The sequence below is a fragment of the Nycticebus coucang genome, chromosome 7, assembly GCF_027406575.1.
Source record: "Nycticebus coucang isolate mNycCou1 chromosome 7, mNycCou1.pri, whole genome shotgun sequence".
NCBI lineage: Eukaryota > Metazoa > Chordata > Mammalia > Primates > Lorisidae > Nycticebus > Nycticebus coucang.
The window spans coordinates 97,777,018-97,802,244 of record NC_069786.1 but is presented as its reverse complement, the minus strand read 5'-3'; the positions used below and the strand labels follow the sequence as shown (position 1 = coordinate 97,802,244).

The window sequence follows — 25,227 nt, the reverse complement described above, 5'->3', positions numbered from 1 at the left end:
CCCTAGGATATTAACCGGTTTTCTACCTTAACTAGCACCTTCTTCATTGTTCTTTGAGTGCCTCTCCAGACGTATTCAGTCTCTCAAAGTCACGCTCGGTTCAGTTTTGTCATTCTGCTGGTTCCCTCATTAGTGATTTAAGTAAATCTGTGACATATGCTTCCTTAGGATTTGTATGAGAAGAAAGTTTAAATACAGTATTTTAAAAATACTTTGACAATGGCCACATATGAGTAGTAGGTTTATATAAGATTTGTACTTTCTTTTTTATGGTCTTCTGTATTTGCAAATGCCCATTAAAGAACATATTTTACTTTTATAATAAGAAAGCACAAAAATGTACGCATGTGTGAATACATAAATCCTATGTTGTTTCTCAGGTTAGTCTTTTCCTAATTCTACACTTGTAAAGGGCTTAGCTTCCTGAGCACTTCTGAAGATGGATTTGCAGTCGCCAGGGCAGACCCTGACTCCCGAGGACCTACAGGAAAGGTGATCTGCCTTGCGGACTAAGTGCAGAGGTGTCCATTTTCACAATCAGCTGAGGAGGTGAGGACAGTGGGACCTGAGGACACGTGTCTGAACAGGCCATCCCTTCATGGATGGAAACTGGGGTCTCAGGCCCGTGGCAGCGACAGGGAAGCCCAGGAAGGTCTGAAATGGGAGACCTAGGGGACGGCAGAGGGCGCCACAAGGGGAAGAGGGTCCACAGGAGGGGGAAGAGCCCAGAGGCAACCAACTGAGGGGAAGCCTGCCCCTGGGTACCCCTTGCAGACGGGGAAGGGAGCTGGTCCAGCCTCATCCTTTGCACTCATTACGAGTTTATCCTTCATCTTCCCCACCTAACCTCACCCTCATTTCCAACCCCAAAGCTCTGCAACTAAAAGGACTACCGCTGCTGGGAGTTACCTTAGAAACGCAAGGGAATCTCTGGCCGTTTCCGAGCTTCCTTGCCCTCCTTTGCCTAGGTTGGTGAATGGAAAGTATCCCAGAGAAAACTCCGGACTTTGAGAAGCAGCTCTTTAGATGCCAGCTCCAAGGAGAGGGACCCGCCCGTGCCCGCAGTCACCTGGCACAGAGGCCGCTGTCTCTGGGCTCCGCCTAGTGGCACAGCCAGACCCCCACTTGCTCTGCGTGGAGTGCGCACACGCCGGCCGATTACACCCTGTCTCTAAGAAGACGACAGGAACAGATGGAACGTGCTGTGTCCCCTTTGCCGTACGCTGCGCCCTGCCCCCCACCCCCCGCATCCTCGGCCCCCCGACCGCCGCCACCCGCAGCCCAGAAGCCACGTCCGTGTCTACTTCGGTGAAAGGGACCCTTGAAATACCCGAGGGCGGCCGGGGAGGTGTCTGCTGCCCCCTATTGCTGGGCTCCTGCAGCCCTGACCACTTTAAAGAACGTGCCATTCAATTTTAGGAATTTTATAATATGAGAAAAATTTTTAAATTTAACCAGTCCTGGGAATTATCAACATTTTAAATAGTTGCTAGTCTGGCAAGTGAAAACAGTATTTTGTTGCTGTTTTAACTCGCATTTTAAAAATTCTGAGTCTCATCTAGTTCAATGGTTTGCATTTATTTTCCCAGTGGGTGTTGTTTGCTTATTTTTATCGTTCTCTTATTGATGTATAAAAGTTTTTCCTGTAAATATGTTTCTTCTTTACGTATTGTTCTAAAGTTTGTCTCTTTCCTATAGTCAAATTTATCTATCTTTTCCTTACGACTTCTGGGTTTCATGTTCCTCGGGGTATGAATTTTGAAAAACTTTGTGCATACTTTTTCTACTAAAGTTTACATCTTTAGTTTTTAAGATTTAAAACTTTAATCTTTAATCAATTTATTTTCATTGTAAGGTGGGAAATAGAAGTATAGTTTTGTTTCCTTTTTTAAACATTTTTTATGGTAGTATTTTATTTTTCATACCTATCATGCCATGAATTCATAGTGAAAAGTTTCCAGCGGCTCAGGGAGGGGCCTTTCCATTGAATGTGACAAAGCTCGCTGTGCCTATTATGCTATGAATTCATGGGGAATAGGTTCCAGCACCTTATGCTCCTGTCCAATGTTCTCTTGGCTCTCCTGTGTGCTCTGCTGTAGGCCCATCATACCATGAATTTACAGGGAATGGGCTCCAGGAGCTCCCGTTGGTTCTCACCAAGTGTGCGGCTCTGGGTGGGGCAGGCTGGTGCTTCAGTTGAAAGCAGGTACCTTTCTCTTCAGCTTCTTTCTTTTTCTGATCATTTTCCTTCATGTATTTTAGGAAGCTATCTCAGCTCTTAGAGTGCTTAATATGCTCAATAGTATATAGGGCTAGTTTCCTTTCATTACTACTCTTATTTTTAAAATATTTCCATTTTTATCTTTCTAGATAAACTTTAAAATCAAGTTCCCCAAAGATCCTGTTGACGTTTTGATTGGCAATGTATTTAATGTACAGGTTAAGATTATTTAACTCCTTTATCAAAAAGTTCGCCAGTAGCATTTATAAGTTCTCCTCATGTAGGCCCTGCACATTTCTTGTAGGGACACAAAAGTCTATCATTGTGTTGCTGTGGCACCTTTGAAAAGGACTCTCATTCTAGCAGTCACAATCTCAGGGGTAGTTTGGGGCCTGTCTGACACAAACTCCCACTGGCATAAAACAAGAAGGACATTTTGTTTTGAAATATTTTAAATCTACATAAACTCTCAGGCATAGTACAGCCAATACCTATCTATCCTTCCTCTAGAATCTCAGCGGTTCTCAAGCTGTGGGTCGCGACCCCTTTGTAACAATGAAAATACATCCTGAATATCAGATATTTACATCACGATTCATAAGGGTAGCAAAATTACAGTTATGAAGTAGCAACAAAAATAATTTTATGGTTGGGGGGTCACCACAACATGAGGAACTGTATTAAAGGGTCATGGCATTGGGAGGCATTAGGAAGGTTGAGAAGCACTGCTCTAGATTCATTGATTTACCAGTGCTTAGCATTACATCGTCTGTGCTCACTCTCACTTTAGCTGGACACGCACACACACAGACACAGAAGTTTAGCTGAATCATCTGCAAGGCAATCATGGACATCATGATGCTTCATCCCTAAATATTTTTATATTATAGAAGCAGTGTATTTTATATTATACAAAGAGTTATATACGAAAATACAAGGACTTTCTCCTATATAACCTCAACTTCACTGTCATGATTATGAGACTTTTTTTTGAGACAGAGGGTCCCTATGGCACCCTTTGGTAGAGTGCTGTGGCATCACAGCTCACAGCAACCTCCAACTCTTGGACTTAAGCAATTCTCTTGCCTCAGCCTCCCAAGTAGCTAGGACTACAGGTGCCCACCACAATGCCCAGATATTTTTTGGTTGTTGTTGTCATTGTTGTTTAGCAGGTCCCGGGCTGGGTTCGAACCTGCCAGCACCGGTGCATGTGGCCAGAGCCCTAACCACTGAACTATGGGCACTGATCTAGTTATGAGACTTATTAATGACTCTTGAAATGACACTGTTATTTAAAATATAGTCATACTCATTTTTGTCCAATTATACAAATAGGGCCTTTATGGTTCCCCCAGGAGAGACATAAGGGTGTCTCTTCTTGCTCTCCTAGCTCCTTTACTTTAAAAAGGTTCTTGAGCCTTTTGTTGTCTTTCTGACATTTTTGAGAGTCACAGGCTAGTAGTTTTTCAGACTGTATCTCAGTTTGAGTTTCTCAGATTATTTAAAAAAAACATTTTATTTTCTTATTTTTTAATTATTATTTTTGTAGATATGGGGTCTTGACATATTTCCCAGGCTGTACCTCTTTCAATTATATGAGTTTTCATTCCAGGGATCCTAAGTATTTAGAGCTTTTCAGTGAGGAGGCTATAACTCAGTTACAACCTAAGTTTAGGGAGAAGGGGGAAAGGAAAGGGAGGGAGGGGGAGGGAGGGGGAGTAATGGGATTACACCTGCGGTGCATCTTACAGGGAATATGTGAATCCTAGTAAAAGTGGAATGTAAAGGTCTTAGCAAAATAACTAAGAAAATGCCACGAAAGCTATGTTAACTAGTGTGATGAAAATGTGTCAAACGGTCTATGAACCAAGTATATGGTGCCCCATGATCATACTAATGTACACAGCTATAATTTAATAAAAAAATAAAAAAATAATAAAAAAAAGAAAAAGAAAAGAGTGCAACGTCCTGAAGTTCTTTAATGAAACAGAGACACTATCTGATGTTATTGTTTATACCTAGGCATGTATAAAACATTTGCTACAAATTCTATTTTTTATTATGCTGAGTTTAATTCAAGTTAAACATAAATCAATTAAAAGCAAACAGGTGGAAATGGATATTATGAACTTTATAATCTCATACCTTTTTTTCTTTTTTGAGGTTTTTGGCCAGGGCTGGGCTTGAACGGACTACCCACGGCATATGGGGCCAGCGCCCTACTCCTTGAGCCACAGGCACCACCCTAATCTTATACCTTTTTAAGGACAGGAATAAAAACAAAAACTGGGACCTTTTCTGGCTTAAGGCTTATATCTGTTGCTCCAGCAAGAAAATGATCATTTAAAAAGGAATTTTCTGTATTCCTTCTGTTAGGATAAAAAGCCATTTCATTTAAAGGTACCACATATGTGTGCTATTAAAACTACGTTATGCTATCTTAAACCCAGTAGTATTCTTATTCTAAAATACACTCTAAAATTAAACTGAAAAATAGCCACACATAATGTTGTGACTGCCCCAGTTTTGGTTGCTTCCAGATGTATCTGGGACCCTGTCTTGGACAAACTGCCTTCTACTCATGCTAACAAAGCAAGAAGGCTTCCGGTTTATGGGAAACACTCCGGCTAAGTTACACTGTGTGACTCGCAGGGCAGGATAACTGGGATCCGTGGGTAAATGTGGTGACAATGACAGACGATGGGTGTGCTGAGAGGGAGAACACTGAGTGAGTTTGAAGAGCTGAAATATCTGCAGAGTGACGATGACAAACACCAGTGTATTACACATGAAAGCAGTGACATGGACAAATAAAATACAAATGACAACAGTAACATCAAGAAACGAATCAACCTTAAAGTCAGGTGAGATTTGAAACCAAAATCCTAAAACATACACACAAGTAAATGTCACTCTTTTTGAAATGGCCAGCTTGGGAGAGATCACACACTTATCTCAATAGTGCTGTCCTCATCGTGACACCGTGGGGACTCTCTGGGGGATGTTCTTTCAGAGCTGTGGCCTCGGTGGTGATAAATCTTCATCTTTTGAAGGAGGGTTTGATTCTTGGTAAGAGGTATCAGCGTTCAGGAGGATGCATGAGGCAGGGGGTCAAACTGGCTAATACGCTTTTGGTCAAAAGTCAAGTGAAAAAAGAGACTGGTTTGTCTTGAGTAGTCTGTAACCAAGACGTGTTCTGTTTTGTCTTTTGTTTCACTATATAGGGGCCACTTCTCCAGGCTGGTCCTGCTGGATCTTTCCTTTCAAATGAATTTACCTGACAAGTATAGCACAAAATTAGATGTTATATATTCAATAAGCCCTTGGCACCATGAAAGATATCTTGTGATCCTCCCAATTCCCCTTCTGTGCATTTTACTACAGTTATAAATTTTCTCATAAATGGTACCTGTGATATCGTGAAATAATAAGAAACACATATATTGGTCTCCGCTCCTGATTCCTGATAGAGAGCTCCTAAAAATTTTGTAGTTAGGAGACTCTTTGGTTCTAATATTTGGTTTTTGACCCCCAGGTCCTGACACAGAGCTCCTATGACCTTTGAAACTTCCTGAGTGATGGGAGGATCTGACACGGAGCTCCCACAGTCCTTGGAATTTCCTGACAGGAGCATCTTCTGTTCTAATGAGGTAACTCCCAGGGTGCTTCTGGATAGCCTCAGGGTCAAATCAATCAAACAAATAAAGGGGTAGAACTTTCAGCCTCAGGCCCCAACCTCTGGGGAGGGGAGAGGGACCGTAGGTTGAATCCATCACCAAAAATCAATAAGGGAATCAGTTAGGCCTGTGTAGTGTGGCTTCCATGAAAACCCAAAAGGACAGAGTTCAGAGAAGCTTCCAGATAGCCCAATAGGTGGAGGGGTCTGGAGGACCGCCAACCTGCCCCGTGCCCCTTCCCACATTGGCTGTTCAATTGTATCCTTTGTAATGTCTTTTATAATAAATGGGTAAGTGTAAGTGGTCTTTCCTTGAATTCTATGAGCCATTCAAGCAAATTAGTGGAACGAAAGGAAGGCGTGTTGGGAACCCCCAATTTACAACCTGTGGACCAGTAGATCTGGAGGCCTGGACTTGTGATTAACATTTGAAGAGGAGGGCAGTCTTATAGGACTGAGTCCTTGACCCCTGGGATCTGATGCTATCTCCAGGTAACTAATGTCAAAATTAAGTGAAATTCAGGTGGGGCACTGGAGAATTGCTTGGTGTGAGAGGAAGCCATGCACACTCACGATGTCAGAAGTGTTCTGTGTGGAGTGGTGTGGAGAGAAGCACTCCATTGCATTAAAGTCTCACTGAATAACACTAATCAATTGCAAGTGTTTTGCTTTCTATGATGAGCAGGCAAGAGAGGCAAGTGGAGATGTTTTCACTGATGCTTCCTGATTACTTAAAGTGCCTCATTTTCACCTGCTGTCCTCATGATGTCTGTGCTGTCAGCTCTATTGGCAGCCAAATGAAAAAAGTTAGCACTGTGTCCATCTAATGGCTGAATCCAATCATGGGTTTAAATTATCTTACAGTTCTGCATTTAACATATTTAGAAAGTTGACATCAGCACTTACCAGGGAATTTCGTAGCTCACCCTTTGAAGCAATGTTGAGGCGCCATCACCTATCCTATGCCCCAAAGCAGGGCTGGGATCAGCACCAGAGTCTGCTAACAATACGACTGCCTAAGGACTAAAGGAAATGTGACTCATCAACCCCAGCATTTATCATGAGTGCTGAATTAAACAGAGAATAACATTTCTTTTCAATCCATCTCAGCAATTAGAATAAAAAATTCCAGCATGAATGAGAGATTTTCTTGCAAATCCTAAAATGTTTTAGAGGAATCACTAATCGCTTTACTTATTGACAAAACAGAAACTATGATGACAAATCATGAAAGTACCCAATGTACTCACCCTTATTATGAAACTAATATAGGACCTTCACATGAAAGCTATATCCCAGTTATAACCTAAGAATAGGGAGAAGGGGGAAAGGGAGGGGAGGGAGGGGGGAAGGAGGGGGAAGGAAGGGGACTAATGGGATTACACCTGCTGTGCATCTTACAAGGGTATATGTGAATCCTAGTAAATGTGGAATGTAAAGGTCTTGGCAAAATAACTAAGAAAATGCTACAAAAGCTATGTTAACTAATGTGATGAAAATGTGTCAAACGATCTATGAACCAAGTGTATGGTGCCCCACGATCATACTAATGTACACAGCTATGGTTTAATAAAAAAAAATAAATAAATAAAGATTAATAAAAGTAAAAAAAAAATCACTTTAATGCCACCACTTCTTATTTCTGATTAGGAAGGGACTTAAATGACGATTTACATATGAACAATTTATTCTGAAATTATGTGTGTGCAGCTTGCATGATGATAGACAAGAAAGGGTTAAGTAGGCCACGTTGGGTGCTCAGCTGGTAGTAGGTGGGTGGGGGGAGCTAAATGTGTGAGGGGGGAAGGGAGTGAGGGGTCCACGGGGGGAGCTGAGGTGGGAGCTGAGGCCAGGAGAGTGTGGAAGAGGGGAATGGACAGCATCCCTGCAACAGTGACATCTGCAGGGTGGGAAAAGGTGGTCTCCTCCTAGCCAGGGCACCACCATCAAAACCCTTCTCCTGGCTGCACCGCGGCTCCAAGGAGCAGGGAGATGACCTGTGAAGAGAGCCTCGGGTGCCTGCGGGGACGGAGAAGAGATGGCCTGTGGGAAAACACACCAACAACCTTCCACCTGGAAGCCTGGAGAAAGCTGTCTCCTGAGAAAGGCCCTGGACGGGGATTCCACAATCGAAGAACTTACTTTGAGCAGTAAGTTGCAGGTAGAATGACGGAGATTGCCTCCCCTGACTAAAGGACCTCTGTAATGATACAACCATTCCAATTCAGGCAGCCTAGAATGGGAATGTCACAGGATCCAGACGAAGTCTGCAGAAACACAAAGCCACAGTGATCAAAGAGGCGGGTGTAGACAGCCACAGAAACAACCCAACAGTTCTTGTATGTATGTATGGAGTGAGACAGAGTTTCGCTCTTTCACCCTGGGTAGAGCGCCATGACATTTTACCTCACGGCAACCTCAATCTCTTGGGCTCAAGTGATCTTCTTGCCTCAGCTTTTCTACTTTTAGTAGAGACAGGGTCTCGATTTTGCTCAGGCTGGTCTCAAACTTCTGAGCTCAAGCAATCCATCCGCCTTGACCTTTCAGAGTGCTAGGATTACAGGCATAAGACGCCACACCTAGCCTCAACAATTCTTTTCTACAGAGAAGTTGAGGGTTAAGAAGGGCAATGCTGCTGTGTAGTTTATAGTTCAGAGTTGCTTACGGGTATGCTACGTTTAGAGTAACAGCTGCATATCGTATATTATAGTTGTCACAATATGAAAACACCACAAGGTCATATGGTCATATGGTTCTTATTCATACTTGCTGTATGAACAGATCAGTTATTTTCCATGAACCCATTAGATAATAAGCTCAAGAGGCCCCTTTGGGAGCTGTTAAGATGGACCTTTCTGGATTGGAGAGGTCCTCAGCAAACAATTGTGGACAAGATCCGCATGATGGGTGGGAGGGCCAGGAAGGCACCATCCCCTCACTTAACACCTGGGCCCTTTGGTTATGCCCCAACTCCATCTTTCTGGGGGCTTTCAACACTCCCCCTTTACGACAGGAAGCTCAGCTGAAAGAGTTTAGTAATGACTGCAAAACCCCAGCTCCCCCTTGTAAGGACTCCCCTTACCAGGTGTTGGCTCTTGTCAAACTCGGCTTGCATTAAGGATTCCCCCCTCCCCTACCGAAAGCCCCGTATAAAAGGTTTCCACCCCAGGTTCTAGGGGTGGAGAGACTTTGAAGCATGAGTCTGCTCTCAACTAGGCTGATCAATAAAGGACCCTTGCTTAATTTGGACTCGGTGTGCTGGTGTTTCTCTATTCCACTCACTTCGGGTATAACACTCTAAGTGGCTTGTCTTCAAGGATCTGGAATTGGGAAGAAATAGCAAACAATACAACCTTTCCTCACTGAAGTACCCAGACGAGATGCTGGGTACAGAAAGCTCTGCCATGTTCCCCATCTGTTGTCCCCCTGGGGTTCTCAGACATACAAGAGGGCATGGGACATCTGTGTCTCCTCTTCTGGGAGCTTGGGGACCACATCAGCCAGGGTGTCCCTCACCTGGGCCAGGTTGAGGCTGGCACTCGGGGTCAGCTCTGAAAGTGAAATAGCTTCGCTAATATTCAGTGAACCTGGAGAAGAAGAGGGAAAGCAGGAGAGAAGACCAGAGTGGGCATATAATGCCACCATTCTTCTTAAGAAATGCTCTACTTCCCTGGTTATTAAAGTAGCACATCCTCACTGCAGACCATCCTGTCAATACAGAAAAGTAGGAAGGAGTAAAAATAATTCAGAATCCCCCAAAGGCAATCAAAACCATTCAAGCCGTGCACTGCTCTCTGCTCTGAGGATCACGAGCCCCTCCCCTCATCAGGGCAGGCTCCTCCCCTCTCACTCTCCCCTCATCGCCATCTGCAGTCTCTGGCGCTTACCTGTGCAAGTCTCACCTCTTCACCTGGTTACTCCCATTTGCTTTGTTCCCACCCAGGAGAAGCAGTCCCTAGCTTTCCTATGAGCCTTCCTTATCTGCCCCTCTAATATCTTATTCTGCTCTTTTGTAACCCTTTTCAATTGCCATTTTGCATTTGATTTGTGTAGTTGTTTGACACCTGTCTTCACCATCAGAGGGTAAGCTTCATGAGCCTGATTCCTTTTTCTTTTAACCACTGTGTGCCCCCTGCCTAGCACCGTGCTTGTTTCTGCGTCTAACTCTACTCAGCACACCCAACTTTCAGACTGAGCTTGGACTCCACACCTTTTTCACTGTGCTTTCTTTAGTTCACTCACTTCTGTCATTTCCTACTAAATCTGTATGCAGTTCCGTGTGATCACCACCAAACGGTTCTCTAGTTAAAACACAATTCCAGATGGCACTATAAGTAAATACCAACCTGCCTGACTGCTTTCCCTGCCTCCCTCCATCCATTAAAAGAATATTTCTGAGCACTTACTGTGTGCCTGGCACTCCTTGAATTCTAGGGGCTGGGAGCACAGACAAGTTCTCCTTTGTGGGGAGTCCACATTCTCACAGGGGAAGATGAAGACATAACCAGACAAATGGATACATGAGTAACATAATTTCAGACAGGACAAGTGCTGCAAAGAACCAAAGCTGGGAAATAGGGTAGGTGTGAAAAACAGGCGTTCAAAAACACCTGCCGGTAATTCATCATGGTGATTACAAAGCATTGCCATCCAGCAGCTGTGCTTAGGAAACTTGTTAGGAAATTGAAAATCCTCTACCTTGTAAATTGCTTTTCCATTACCTTTCCATCCCACTCTGTATTCCACTCTATATTATAGGCATGAAAGAAAGTTGGGAAAAAAAGAAAGTTTTTTATTTATATTCATAATTGCTTATGTTTCTAAGATCACAATGGCTTAATAGGCAATATACAAATGTTTTTAGATTCTGTTTCATCAACGAACATTAATTCACTCAGCAGAGGGAGCTCTTGCTTTAATTTTGGGAAGCTGAGTAGCGAATGCTGTTCTTGTAAAAAGCTTTGTGATTCTCATTTTAGATGAGATTTGCTTGCGGTACTTTGAAGCTGAGACGATTTCATTAAGGATGGTTTGATTTAAATTTGCATAAATAGATGTGACTGATGAATTCATTTGGGGGTAGAAATTTTCTTCCATAAAGTTCTGTTTTGCTTACCAAATAGGCTAACTTAGAACAGGTGTCCCAGCTCAGGAGTGTAAGGATTCATCCAGAAAGATGATAACTGCCCATATGTCCACCTCTCTACGGCTTTTCATATTTCACTGTGAACTCAGGAAACAAACTTAGTTGACGTTTTTACATGGCTCCACTGCACACTTGCAAAGAGAGGTCTCTGCCCTGTGAGATCATAAGAAAATATTTATTTAGACTTCAAAGGATGTTCAAAGGTTGCTTAGTACAGGTTGATTTTAGTTCAAAGGCAAAATAAATAAAGATTGAGAGAATGAATTCTCAGATGAAGAGCCAGAACCATGAAGATGACTCAGCAATATGGAAACCACAGGTGAAATCAGCAACACTGACTGTGTGTGTTTGTGCAAATTCAGTTGTTCAAAGGACTGTAAAATATTGGACAAGGACATTTTAGGTAGAAGACTCCCTAGCACCATGCACACACTCGTCGTACTGGTACATTTCTTTCTTTCTTTCTTTTTTTTTTTTGTAGAGACAGAGTCTCACTGTACCGCCCTCGGTAGAGTGCCGTGGCATCACACGGCTCACAGCAACCTCTAACTCTTGGGCTTACGCGATTCTCTTGCCTCAGCCTCCCAAGCAGCTGGGACTACAGGTGCCTGCCACAACGCCCGGCTATTTTTCTGTTGCAGTTTGGCCGGGGCTGGGTTTGAACCTGCCACCCTCGGTATATGGGGCCGGCGCCCTGCTCACTGAGCCACAGACGCTGCCCCGTACTGGTACATTTCTATAAGACAGAAAGCAACACTTTAAACAAACCTATTTTTTCTTATTACAAAAATCAAACAGATTAGTTAATAGAAAGTACAGGGAAAAGTGTTAAGAAGAGCATAAAAATCACAAGGTGTTGCACAGTGCTTGCAACTTTATATACATCTTTAAAATGAGTGGAGGTAGCATTTCAAATGGATATTTTTATCTTTTCCTTCCTTAAAAGTCCCAGATTATCCCTAATTACAATTTTAAAATCCCTATAACCAATCCAAAAAAAGTACCATTTTGAAAGCATCACTTAGATTGTGGAGGAATTTTCACTGATGATAAAGAAAAATATTAATGTCAAATATCACACTTCTTACATCAGTCTATAATCATCCCCACAGCACTATTAGCACCTAGAGAAGAAATCATATCTTTCCCAGGTGGCCTGATCTACCAGCAGGTAGCCCTGAACCTAGCACATGGCCAAAGCCTACGCACTATAAAATTAATGCTCATTTGAGTGTTTAAATGGTTTTTATCCAACCTGTAGTTTTCACAGAACTTTATTGAAGAAAATTTCTACCCCCAAATGAATTCATCAGTCACATCTATTTATGCAAATTTAAATAATGGTGCTCTAAAGAATTGAGTCCTAAATTGCTGGGGAGAAAAAATTTCCTGCCTCTCCTTGTTGGGTGGCTTTGGGACCGGGATTACAGGTTCTGTGGAGTTGGAGAAGGGAAACACTAAAGGAATACCTGTGAAGTGCTTGGGCCTGTAAAAAAAAAAAAAAAAGAGCCTGGCTATTCACCAGAGGATGTGGGTGCTCACCTGCCACTGGAGGGAAGAATAAGGCTAAGCGGTCCTTGAATACGGGCTATGGTTAGAGGAGCAGCAGGAGTTTCTGGGGGGAATCAACAAACATTGGTTGATCCCTGGCTCTGTGCAGAAAATCGAGTCTCAAAGAGAGGACATACAATCTGCACCAGGATTTTCTGACTCTAGGAGATAGACCAGAAGTGGCTCCGTACTGCAGTATTAGATATGATTTCCTCCAGCCCCCACGCGATCCTGTGATTTGGTTAGTGTCAAATAGCCTGAGCTGTCTTTGGCAGAACCATCTGCAACATAAGGACCTTGTTAAATAAACTCGAACACACCTTCTTTTGTTAGTCACTATAAATAATTCTGAATTCCTTGCACAAAAGATAATAATTGGATGGAAAATTTCTTTGAATTTTGTATCAGGCCTTAAAAGATAGAAGAAATACTGTTTGTGAACTAGATTCTATGTTGCAAATCATGACTTAGAAGCAATGATTACTGGCTCTAATAAATAAAGTAAAATAAAACTATTGCAAACGAGGCTTGTTTTTCTTCCTCACTAATTTCCCCTATGTTTGAACTGAGTCTGACCCAGGCAGGAAACCATCTGCAGATTTCTTCATTCTAGAACCCAGTGAAAGAGAAACATGTTTTACTATTTACTGATGCTAAAAAGAATGGAAATCTTGACCTCAGAAAAATTTAACTGCATTCTAGAGTTGGAACAAAAAGCCAAATTGCTCTTTAGCGAGACCGGAGATGATGATAATTATGTAACAAGCTGGCCATTTGCTGGGCAAAGGGAGGGCGAGGTTGAATTATCAGGTATATATTTTGATTTGTGAATAGAGGCTCCCACTTACACCTCCCTTATGCTAATTTAACTTTTCAGTATAGAATTTGGGAAGTGAGGCATCTCTGCTACCCACAAAGAGAAGTGTTCCCCATGACAAAAGGACCACTGGGGTACTTTGTTTTCAGTCCCAGATGTCTTTTAGGGTTCTTAGAGGGGGTGAAACAGGTCGTTGTCTCCCCATGGAAAGCCAGAACTTTCTTCTGGGGCTCTTGTGCGATTCCCTGCATTAGATAAATGCAGACTTAATGCTGATGCCAATGATAAAACACATAGATTCATTATAGCTCACAAATTAAACAAAAAATGAACGGAACCCACCATGGCTAACAAAATGCAGACAGATACTTACAGGATGGTGGCCTCATCAATTCTTTATCAAATTCATTTTTCCATCTCTTAAACCTTAAAAAGAATTAAATCTTAACTTATGTGGCTCACGCCTGTAATCCCAGTAATTCTGGAGGCTGAGGTGGGAGGATTACTTGAAACCAGCCTGGGCATCATAGCAAGACCCTGTCTCTAAAAAACAAAATTAGCTTGGCATGGTTACAAGTATCTGTAGTCCCCCGGTACTTCGGAGGCTGAGGCAGGAGGATCACTTGAGCCCAAGAGTTTTAGGCTGCAGTGAGCTATGATGGTATCACTGTATGCCAGCCTGGGAGAGAGAGTAAGACTATCCCTCTTTTTTTTTTTTTTGGCCGGGGCTGGGTTTGAACCTGCCACCTCTGGCATATGGGACCGGCGCCCTACTCACTGAGCCACAGGCGCCACCCAAGACTATCTCTCTTAAAAAAAAAAAAAAAAGAAGAAGAAGAAAGAAAAGAAAAAAAGTAAATCTTTACTTTAAAGTAACTTAAAGTTAAAGTTTACTTTAACTTAAAAGTAAATCTTAAGCAAATAAGAATCCTGGGAATTTCTAATGTCAAATTCCTAGCCAAAGATATAATTATTGATTAAGTTGTAAATGATGCTAGAACATCAATAGCAACTTAACCACACATGCATTGGGGCCATGTGCTAGTCATTGTCGGATAAGCACATAGAATGAAAAGATACCAAGAGATAGAAAGTGCAGGTTCTAACCCCCACCTGGCCAAGTGAATTTGGGAAATCCCTGGAACTGCTCTAGACCTGGGGCTTGCTTTATCTGAAAATTAGAGATTTGGGTAGATGATATAGGCAGCTCTTTTGGCTCTAAGAGAACACTGAAATATGGACTAAGGCTAGATGTTTGTTAGCAGCAGAAATTCAGCAAAAACACAGAATGCTAAACTGGTTAAAGACAACAAGATTGAGGGGTTTTACAGTTGAAAACTGGGCTTTTCTCAAGGAGATAATGGGCAGAATTTCTTTAAAGCTTTCCTCTCATCTCTTTTAAAACCAGTGGCTGTTTGAAGCTGACAATAAGATGCAATGGGCCAGTGTAAATCACCATTTGTAAGGGCGATTTGCAGATTCTTGATCCTGCTGCCGGCCACCTTCTTTGCCTCTTTCTTCTTTCCTTCTTCCTTCTTTACCTCTTTAATGGACTTCTGTGCCCCTGGTTTTGAGTTGATAGAGGGATCATTAATAAAGTAATATTTTCCAAGTCTAAAATTATTCCTATTTCACTGAGTCTAATGAAATTTGATGCTATTTTATGGTGTTCAGCAGAGAATATGACATTCAAGGAAAAGCCCTGGACTTCCAATTATTTCTTCACATGAGTAAATTTGAGAAACTAGTCTAGTTTTAGGGAAGAAAACAGCAATGAGGCCCAGAGAGGGGACATGACCTGGCCAGGGTGACAGGTGGTGGGACCATGACCCCAAGGGCACCAGGATTTTTGCGTGGAGTCCTCTGGAACAGAAATAGCTCCATGCCCCTGGAAGAAGCATGCTTTAAACAATTTCTACTGGTTAATAATAAACAAGGGAACTATTTATCAAGTGTAAATTATTTAATTTGTTTGAAATTAACTTTGATGATACCCTTGCAAAAATATTCTTTGCAAAAGTATTTTGTTCTTTGTGGGAACCATCAAAAGGGCAGATCTTTTGGTGGAATTTCCATGTTTTAGTAGACCATTTCACTCTGAATAATTTCAACGTTGAACAGAAATCATGGTGGAAGCTGCTGAAAATTGGGTAGTAATTAAAGGCAGAACTGCTCTATCATAAAGATTCTATAAATGTTACTTTAAGTTATGCATTTTGTTGAAGAGGATGACAATATACAGGAGTCCCTGAGAATGGATTAAAACTGATTAATGAAATAATTTGTGTGTTCCTCTCATCCGGCGAGGCCAGCACTTCTCTAAGCATAGACCAGGGATCCTTGAAAACCTTTCAGGAATCCCCAGGTCAAAACTATTGTGTAATGAAAGGAACTATTTCAATTTTTCCTTCTCCTTCTTTCATGAGTGAACAATGAAGACACAAGCTACCAAAACAGGCATGGGAACTTAAAGAGCAAGAGGAAGTGAAAGGAAAATTAGGGCAAGGAAACAGTTAAAAGAAAGCACTCATGAGAAAGAATCAGCAGAAAACTCCAGGCAACATGAAGAACCAGTCCAGAGCAACCCCCTCCAAGGGACCATGAGGTAGCTACTACAGAGGATTCCACCTATAAATAAATGTTAGAAATTACAGAAAGGGAATTTAAAATATACATGATGAAAACAATGAAGGAAATGATGGAAACAATGACAGAAACTGCTGATAAAGTGGAAAATAACCAAAAGGAAACTCCAAAACAGAATCAAATAAGAGATGAACAATATGAAGAATATAGAAAGGATATAGCAGAGCTGAAGGAACTGAAGCAATCAATTGGGGAACATAAAGATGCAATAGAAAGTATCAGCAACAGGTTAGACCATGCAAAAGAAAGAATTTCAGAGGTAGAGGACAAAGTTCTTGAGATAAGTCAGATAGTTAAAGAGGCAGAAAAGAAGAGAGAGAAAGCAGAACATTCACTGTCAGAATTATGGTACTTTATGAAGTGTTCCAACATATGAGTTATAGAATCTCAGAAGGGGAAGAAGAATGCCCCAGGAGAATGGAAGCCACACTAGAGAATATTATAAATGAAAATTTCCCAAATATCACCAAAGATTCTGACACATTCCTTTCACAGGGATATCAGACCCCAGGTCACCTCAATTCTAACCAAGCTTCCCCAAGACACATTGTGATGAACCTGTCCAAAGTTAAGACAAAAGAAAAGATTCTGCAAGCTGCCAGAAGTAAGCGCCAGATGACCTACAGGGGCAAATCCATCAGAGTGACCGCAGACTTCTCTAATGAAACTTTCCAAGCAAGAAGACAATGGTCATCTACTTTTAATTTACTTAAACAGAACAATTTCCAGCACAGAATTCTGTACCCTGCTAAGCTAAGCTTTAAAATTGACAGAGAAATCAAATCATTTATGGATATACAAACATAGAGGAAATCAAACCACAATAAGACCAGCTCTACAGGAAATACTTCAACCTGTTCTACACACTGACCATCACAATGGATCAGCAGCAAAGTGAGAACTCAGAAATTAAAGGACAGAACCTAACCTACACACTGATGCAAAAGATAAAACTAAGCAATGGACTCTCACAAAATAAGACGAATAGAATACTACCACACTTATCAATTATCTCAATAAATGTTAATGGCTTGAATTCCCCACTGAAGAGACATAGATTGGTTGACTGGATTAAAAAACACAAGCCACCCATTTGCTGTCTGCAAGAAACACACCTGGCTTCAAAAGACAAATTAAAACTCTGAGTCAAGAGTTGGAAGACAATTTTTCAGGCAAATGGAATTCAGAAGAAAAGAGGAGTTGCGATCTTATTTTCAGATACATGTGGATTTAAAGCAACTAAAGTCAAAAAAGACAAAGATGGTCACTTTATATTGGTCAAGGGAAAAATACAACAAGAAGATGTTTCAATTCTAAATATTTATGCACCCAATTTAAATGCTCCCAGATTCTTGAAACAGACCTTACTCAGTCTGAGCAATATGATATCCGATAATACCATCATAACAGGGGACTTTAACACTCCTCTTACAGAGCTGGACAGATCCTCTAAACAGAAATTAAGCAAAGATATAAGAGATTTAAATGAGACCCTAGAACAACTGTGCTTGTGCTTGGTAGCTTGTGTCTTCATTGTTGTTATGCTCAAGGAGGTTAATGATTTCCTGTTTTATTTCTTCCTGCACTCATCTGTCATTCAACAGAAGGTTGTTTAATGTCCATGCCTTTGTGTGGGGTTGAACGTTTTTGTTAGAGTTGAGTTCCACCCTTAGTGCCTTATGGTCTGAGAAGATACAAGGTAAAATTTCAATTCTTTTGATTTTGTTGAGGTTTGTTTTGTGTCCTAGGATATGATCAATTTTGGAGAATGTTCCATGAGGCAATGAGAAGAATGTATATTCTTTATCTTTGGGATGGAGTGTTCTATATGCGTCTGTCAAGCACAGTTGTCCTGGGGTCTCATTTAAATCTCTTATATCTTTGTTTAATTTCTGTTTAGAGGATCTGTCCAGCTCTGTAAGAGGAGTGTTAAAGTCCCCTGTTATGATGGTATTATCGGATATCATATTGCTCAGACTGAGTAAGGTCTGTTTCAAGAATCTGGGAGCATTTAAATTGGGTGCATAAATATTTAGAATTGAAACGTTTTCTTGTTGTATTTTTCCCTTGACCAATATATAGTGACTATCTTTGTCTTTTTTGACTTTAGTTGCTTTAAATCCACATGCATCTGAAAATAAGATTGCAACTCCTCTTTTCTTCTGAATTCCATTTGGCTGAAAAATTGTCTTCCAACCCTTAACTCGGAGTTTTAATTTGTCTTTTGAAGGTAGGTGTGTTTCCTGCAGACAGCAAATGGATGCCTTGTGTTTTTTAATCCAGTCAGCCAATCTATGCCTCTTTGGTGGGGAATTGAAGCCATTAACATTTATTGAGATAATTGATAAGTGTGGTAGTGTTTTTTTCTTTTTTTGCAGTTTTGGCCAGGGCTCGGTTTGAACCCATCACCTCTGGCATATGAGGCTGGAGCCCTACTCCTTTGAGTCACAGGCACCGCCCTGTGGTAGTGTTCTATTCATCTTATTTTGTAAGAGTCCATTGCTTAGTTTTATCTTTTTCATCAGTGTGGAGGTTAGGTTCTGTCCTTTAGTTTCTGAGTTCTTAAATGCTGCTGATCCATTTTGATGGTCAGTATGTAGAACAGGTTGAAGTATTTCCTGTAGAGTCAGTGTATAGAAGCAGTTTTGAGATGAAAATTTATCGCTTTAGATGCCTACATTCGAAAAACAGAGAGAGAGAGAGAGAGAGCACATCAACAAACTCACAAGCCATCTTGAGGAATTGGAAAAAGAAGAACAATCTAAGCCTAAACCCAGTAGAAGAAAAGAAATATTCAAAATCAAATCAGAGATCAATGGAATGGAAAACGAAAGAATCATTCAGAAAATTAATGAAACAAGGAGTTGGGTTGGGTTTTTGAAAAAAATAAATAAAATAGATAAACCTTTAGCCAGACTAATTAGAAATAGAAAAGTAAAATCTCTAGTAACCTCAATCGGAAATGATAAAGGGGAAATAACAACTGATCCCACAGAGATACAAGAGATCACCTCTGAATACTACCAGAAACTCTATGCCCAGAAATGTGACAATGTGAAGGAAATGGATCAATATTGAAATCACACCCTCTCCCTAAACTTAGCCAGGAAGAAATAAAGCTCCTGCACAGATCAATTTCAAGCACTGAGATTAAAGAAACGATAAAAAAGCTTCCAACAAAAAAATGCCCTGGTCCAAGGGCTTCACACCAGAAAGCTATCAAACCTTCAAGGAAGAGCTTATTCCTGTACTGCAGAAATTATTCCAAAAAATTGAGGAAGAAGGAATCTTCCCCAACACATTCTATGAAGCAAACATCACCCTGATACCGAAACAGGAAAAGACCCAACCAAAAAGGAGAATTTCAGATCAATCTCACTCATGAATATAGATGCAAAAATTCTCAACAAAATCCTAGCCAATAGATTACAGCTCATCATCAAAAAAGTCATACATCATGATCAAGTAGGTTTCATCCCAGGGATACAAGGCTGGTTTAACATACGCAAGTCCATAAATGTTATCCACCATATTAACAGAGGCAAAAATAAAGCCCATATGATCCTCTCAATAGATGCAGAAAAAGCATTTGATAAAATCCAGCATCCTTTTCTAACTAGAACACTGCAGAATATAGGCATAGGTAGCACATTTCTGAAACTGATTGAAGCTATCTATGACAAACCCACAGCTAGTATTTTACTGAATGGAGTAAAACTGAAAGCTTTTCCTCTTAGAACTGAAACCAGACAAGGTTGTCCTCTGTCACCTTTACTATTCAACGTAGTGCTGGAAGTTCTAGCCAATACAATTAGGCAAAACAAGGAAATAAAGGGAATCCAAATGGGAGCAGAGGAGGTCAAACTCTCCCTCTTTGCTGACGACATGATCTTATACTTAGAGAATCCCAAAGACTCAACCACGAGACTCCTGGAAGTCATCAAAAAATACAGTAATGTCTCAAGATATAAAATCAATGTCCACAAGTCAGTAGTCTTTATATACACCAATAACAGTCAAGATGAGAAGCTAATTAAGGACACAACTCCCTTCACCATAGTTTCAAAGAAAATGAAATACCTAGGAATATACCTAACGAAGGAGATGAAGGAACTCTATAAAGAAAATTATGAAATCCTAAAAAAGGAAATAGCAGAGGATATTAAAAAATGGAAGAACATACCAGGCTCATGGATGGGAAGAATCAACATTGTTAAAATGTCTATACTTCCCAAAGCAATCTACCTATTCAATGCCATTTCTATTAAAATACCAACATCATACTTTCAAGATTTGGAAATAATGATTCTGTGTTTTGTATGGAACCAGAAAAAAACCCGTATAGCTAAGGCAGTTCTTAGTAATAAAAATAAAGCTGGGGGCATCACCATACCAGATTTTAGGCTGTACTACAAAGCCATAGTGGTCAAGACTGCATGGTACTGGCACAAAAACAGAGACACAGACACTTGGAATTGAATAGAAAACCAGGAAATGAAACTAACATCTTACAACCACCTAATCCTTGATAAACCAAACAAGAACATACCTTGGCAGAAAGACTCCCTATTCAATAAATGGTGTTGGGAGAACTGGATGTCTACATGTAAAAGACTGAAACTGGACCCACACCTTTCCCCACTCACAAAAATTGATTCAAGATGGATAAAGGACTTAAATTTAAGGCATGAAACAATAAAAATCCTCAAAGAAAGCATAGGAAAAACACTGGAAGATATTGGCCTGGGGAAAGACTTCATGAAGAAGACTGCCATGGCAATTGCAACAACAACAAAAATAAACAAATGAGACTTCATTAAACTGAAAAGCTTCTGTACAGCTAAGGAGACAACAACCAAAGCAAATAGACAACTTACACAATGGGAAAGCTTTTTGAATCAGACAAAAGCTTGATAACTTGGATCTATAGAGAACTCAAATTAATCCACATGAAAAAAGCCAACAATCCCATATATCAATGGGCAAGAGACATGAATAGAACCTTCTCTAAAGAAGATAGAAGAATGGCTAACAAACATATGAAAAAATGTTCATCATCTCTATCTATTAGAGAAATGCAAATCAAAACTACCCTGAGATATCATCTAACCCCAGTGAGCATGGCCCACATCACAAAATCTCAAAACTGCAGATGCTGGCGTGGATGTGGAAAGAAGGGAACACTTTTACACTACTGGTGGGACTGAAAACTAGTACAACTGTTTTGGAAGGAAGTATGGAGAAACCTCAAAGCACTCAAGCTAAACCTCCCATTTGATCCTGCAATCCCATTACTGGGCATCTACCCAGAAGGAAAAAAATCCTTTTATCATAAGGACACTTCTACTAGACTGTTTATTGCAGCTCAATTTACAATCGCCAAAATGTGGAAACAGCCTAAATGCCCACCAGCCCAGGAATGGATTAACAAGCTATGGTATACATATACCATGGAATACTATTCAGCCATTAAAAAAATGGAGACTTTACATCCTTTGTATTAACTTGGATGGAAGTGGAAGACATTATTCTTAGTAAAGCATCACAAGAATGGAGAAGCATGAATCCTATGTACTCAATTTGATATGAGGACAATTAATGACAATTAATGACATGGTGGGGGTGGGGAAAGAGGAGAGCAGAGAGAGAAAGAAGGAGGGAGGGGTGGAGAAAAGAAGAACAGAGAGAGGGAAGGAGGGAGGGGGATGGGGACTTGGCGTGTGCCACACCTTTTGGGGGCAAGACATGATCACAAGAGGGACTTTGCCCAACAAATGCAAACAGTGTAATCTGGTTTATTGTACCCTCAATGAATCCCCAACAATAAAAAAAAAAGAGAGAGAAAAAAATTAAAAAAATAAACTCACCATCAGTAAATAGTTTTGATTTTTTCTGCTGTTAAATATGCTACTGTGTATGGAATGGAATCTGTGTGTGTTGTAACTTCTAAAAAATTTTTTTTGTCAAGAAGACAGACTTTTTTCCAGTCCTAGTATTTTGTTCTTATGACTCAGTCTTTCATACACAATTTGGCAGTGTGTTTTTGTATATAATGCCTTTTCAAATTATAGTTTTTGAAAATTTGCACAAATTCCCTATGAATTAAGCAGAGTGCCTTACTGTTTGCTTCAATTAAAAAGTAGTTATGTGTCCACTTTTCAATAAGCAATCTTCCTTCATCCATAATTTTTCCTTTGGTTGGTTCTATTTTCTTTTGAGACAATGTAGAAGTCATGTTGGGGTTGCAGGAATCTAGGTCCACCAAAGGAAAAGAGTCACCAGAACACTGAAGATAGGAGAGGGAGGGGGTTTATTTCAGCTGGTGGAGCCACATCTGACTAGAATCCAAAATGGCCAATCTCCCGGATCAGCTCTGAACCTGTCCTTTAGTGGACTCACAAGTATGCAATTGTAATTACCATATGGCCTCTCATTGGAGGTGTCAAATCATGTGCAGGGTTTATAGAAACAGAAGCAAGCAGCAAGTGTTAGTTTCAAGGACCCTGAAAGCTAAGTTTTACAAACTCCTAAGAGCTGAGTTACCATGGGGAGGACCTTGCCTACCTGTACACACTTGGGCTTCTGTGAGAAACTCTTTGTTCTTCCAGACTTCACTTTTGCTGGGTATCCTCTCTCACTGGGATTAAAAAAGTAACAATAGGCTCAGTGCCAATAGCAGTGGTTCCGGTGCCGGCCACATGCACTGAGGCTGGCGGGTTTGACCCTGGCCTGGGCCAGCTAAACAACAATGACAACTGCAACAAAAAACATAGCCAGGGGTTGTGGTGGGCACCTATAGTCCCAGTTACTTGAGGCTGAGGCAAGAGAATTGCTTCGGCCCAAGAGTTGGAGGTTGCTTTGAGCTGTGACGCCACAGCACTCTACCAAGGGCAACATAGTGAGACTCTGTCTCAAAAAAAAAGAGTAGTAATAGATAAGGGATTCTATGTTCCTTTATAGTGAAAATTAATTGACAGGAAAATAGAAAGCAAGGTTTGGGCCCTTCAATGCCTTAGCTATCCAGGGAGGCAGAGGACAAATTGTGAACCATGGCGGGAGATGTGTAAGGCACTGCTGAGGTTTGGAAGTAGTCTTAAATAATCAAATAAGAATGTTTACCTGACTTCTAAATAACATTAAACACCTAAAATTGCAATGGTAGGTTGAAATATTATTAGTTGCTGCCCCTCCGAGTCTCTGCAAGCACATCCACGTGTCTGAGGGTGTTAAGTCAACTGTCTGCAGTTGGAAGACAGCACACTGAGAGCCACATAACACTATGAAACAGAGCCCATGCATGCCTGTAAACAGTGAGAGTGTGTATCTGTTTATTTTATGTGATATTGCCACCCAACCTTGTAGTCTACAAAGTTCATACTTGAGAACCATGCAATCAAGTTCCACCAAAAAAATCACACACAAAAAATCACATAATGTTTTAAGTAAGTTTATCACTTTGTGTTGGGCCATGTTCAAAGACATCCTGGGCCACCTGGGACCCGAGGGCCACAGGTTGGACACCCTTGTTCTGGATCGATTCTGGAATGGATTATTGACTTACAAGGCCTGGAAGCAGTGGTTCCTAAGAGGAGAAGGGACACTCAAGAAAACTAACCTCATTCCCTCTTGGGTTAAGAATTCTAGAGGGAGACTCTGACTGATGAGTAGACACAGTGTGTGGGTTTTCACAAGACACTTGACGCGCCTATGCACTTCTAAGGAAAGGATGGAGGGCTGTAAATGCATGATACCACAGAAGCAGTTTTACTTGATGAAACAGCAGTTCAGTGTAACAGTGTTGATTAATTTTCTCACTGTTCTCTGCTTGGTTTATTCTGTTCAAAATTTTAGTCAATGACTTATGTAAAGATAGAAGATTGACTTGAAAATAACAGAATAAAAATCTAAAAGTATCTTGACAAGATAGAAGGCATATATGAAATAAACAGTTTGAAAAAGGACAAAAAGGGAAAATACTATTTTAGAAGTTTTAAGGCACTTTAATTAAATACATGTTTATGAGTCATAAATGATTTCTTTCCTAAGAGACTATGATTTCATAAGCATTAATAATACTTCAGTGACAATTACAGCAGCTAAAGCCACAACAACAAATAAAAAACCAAAAGGTCACTGCTTTTTTTGGCTAGCTTTTTTTTTCTTTCTTTCTTTTTTTTAATAATTAATTTATTTTTATTGTTAAATCGTAGCTGTGTATATTAGTGCAATCAAGGGGTACAATGTGCTGGTTTCATATACAATCTGAAATAATCTCATCACACTGTTCAACGTAGCCTTCATGGCATTTTCTTAGTTACTGTATGTAGGCATTTGTATTCTGCATTTAGTAAGTTTCACCTGTACCCATTCTAAGATGCACTGCAGGTGTGGCCCCACCCATTACACTCCCTCCACCATAACCTCCCCCCTTCCTTCCCCTTCCTTGGTGCTTTCCCCATATTCTTGTGCTATAGTTGGGTTATAGCCTTCATGTGAAAGCTATAATTTAGCTTCATAGTAGAGCTGAGTACATTGGATACTTTTTCTTCCATTCCTGAGATACTTTGTTAAGAAGAATATGTTCCAGCTCCATCCATGTAAACATGAAAGAGGTAAAGTCTCCATCTTTCTTTAAGGCTGCATAATATTCCATGGTATACATGTACCACAATTTGATAGTCCATTCGTGGGTTGATGGGCACTTGGGCTTCTTCCATGACTTAGTGATTATGAATTGGGCTGCAATAAACATTCTGGTACAGATGTCTTTGTTATATTGTGATTTTTGGTCTTCTGGGTATAGACCTAGTAAAGGAATTATAGGATGGAATGGCAGGTCTATTTTTAGGTCTCTAAGTATTCTCCAAACATCCTTCCAGAAGGAATGTATTAGTGTGCATTCCCACCAGCAGTGTAGAAGTGTGCCCTTTTCTCCACATCCACGCCAACATTTCTGGTTTTGGGATTTTGTTATGTGGGCTACTCTTACTGAGGTTAGGTGATATCTCAAAGTAGTTTTGATTTGCATTTCTCTGATGATTAAGGATGATGAGCTTTTTTTTCATGTGTTTGTAGATCGTGCATCTGTCTTCTTTAGAGAAGTTTCTCTTCAAGTCCTTTGCCCACCATGAGATGGAGTCACGTGTTCTTTTCTTGCTAATATGTTTGAT

The 25,227-nt window shown here is 40.7% G+C and overlaps 1 long non-coding RNA gene and 1 pseudogene across 2 annotated transcripts; both read right to left on the bottom strand.

Moving 5' to 3' along the window:
• Positions 1-1,228, bottom strand: part of LOC128589916 (nuclear cap-binding protein subunit 2-like) — a 99,771-nt pseudogene extending 98,543 nt beyond the window's left edge.
• A 2,955-nt stretch (positions 1,229-4,183) lies between these two features.
• Positions 4,184-9,742, bottom strand: LOC128590221 (uncharacterized). 2 transcript variants are annotated; one of them, XR_008381244.1, is made up of 4 exons: positions 9,414-9,742; positions 8,040-8,164; positions 6,804-6,920; positions 4,184-5,498 (listed from the first exon to the last, which is right to left on the bottom strand). It is a non-coding gene; the product is annotated as an uncharacterized LOC128590221 (long non-coding RNA). The 2 variants fall into 2 exon arrangements; XR_008381245.1 differs by lacking the exons at positions 4,184-5,498; positions 6,804-6,920 and adding an exon at positions 7,544-7,916.
• Between the last annotated feature and the right edge of the window lie 15,485 nt (positions 9,743-25,227).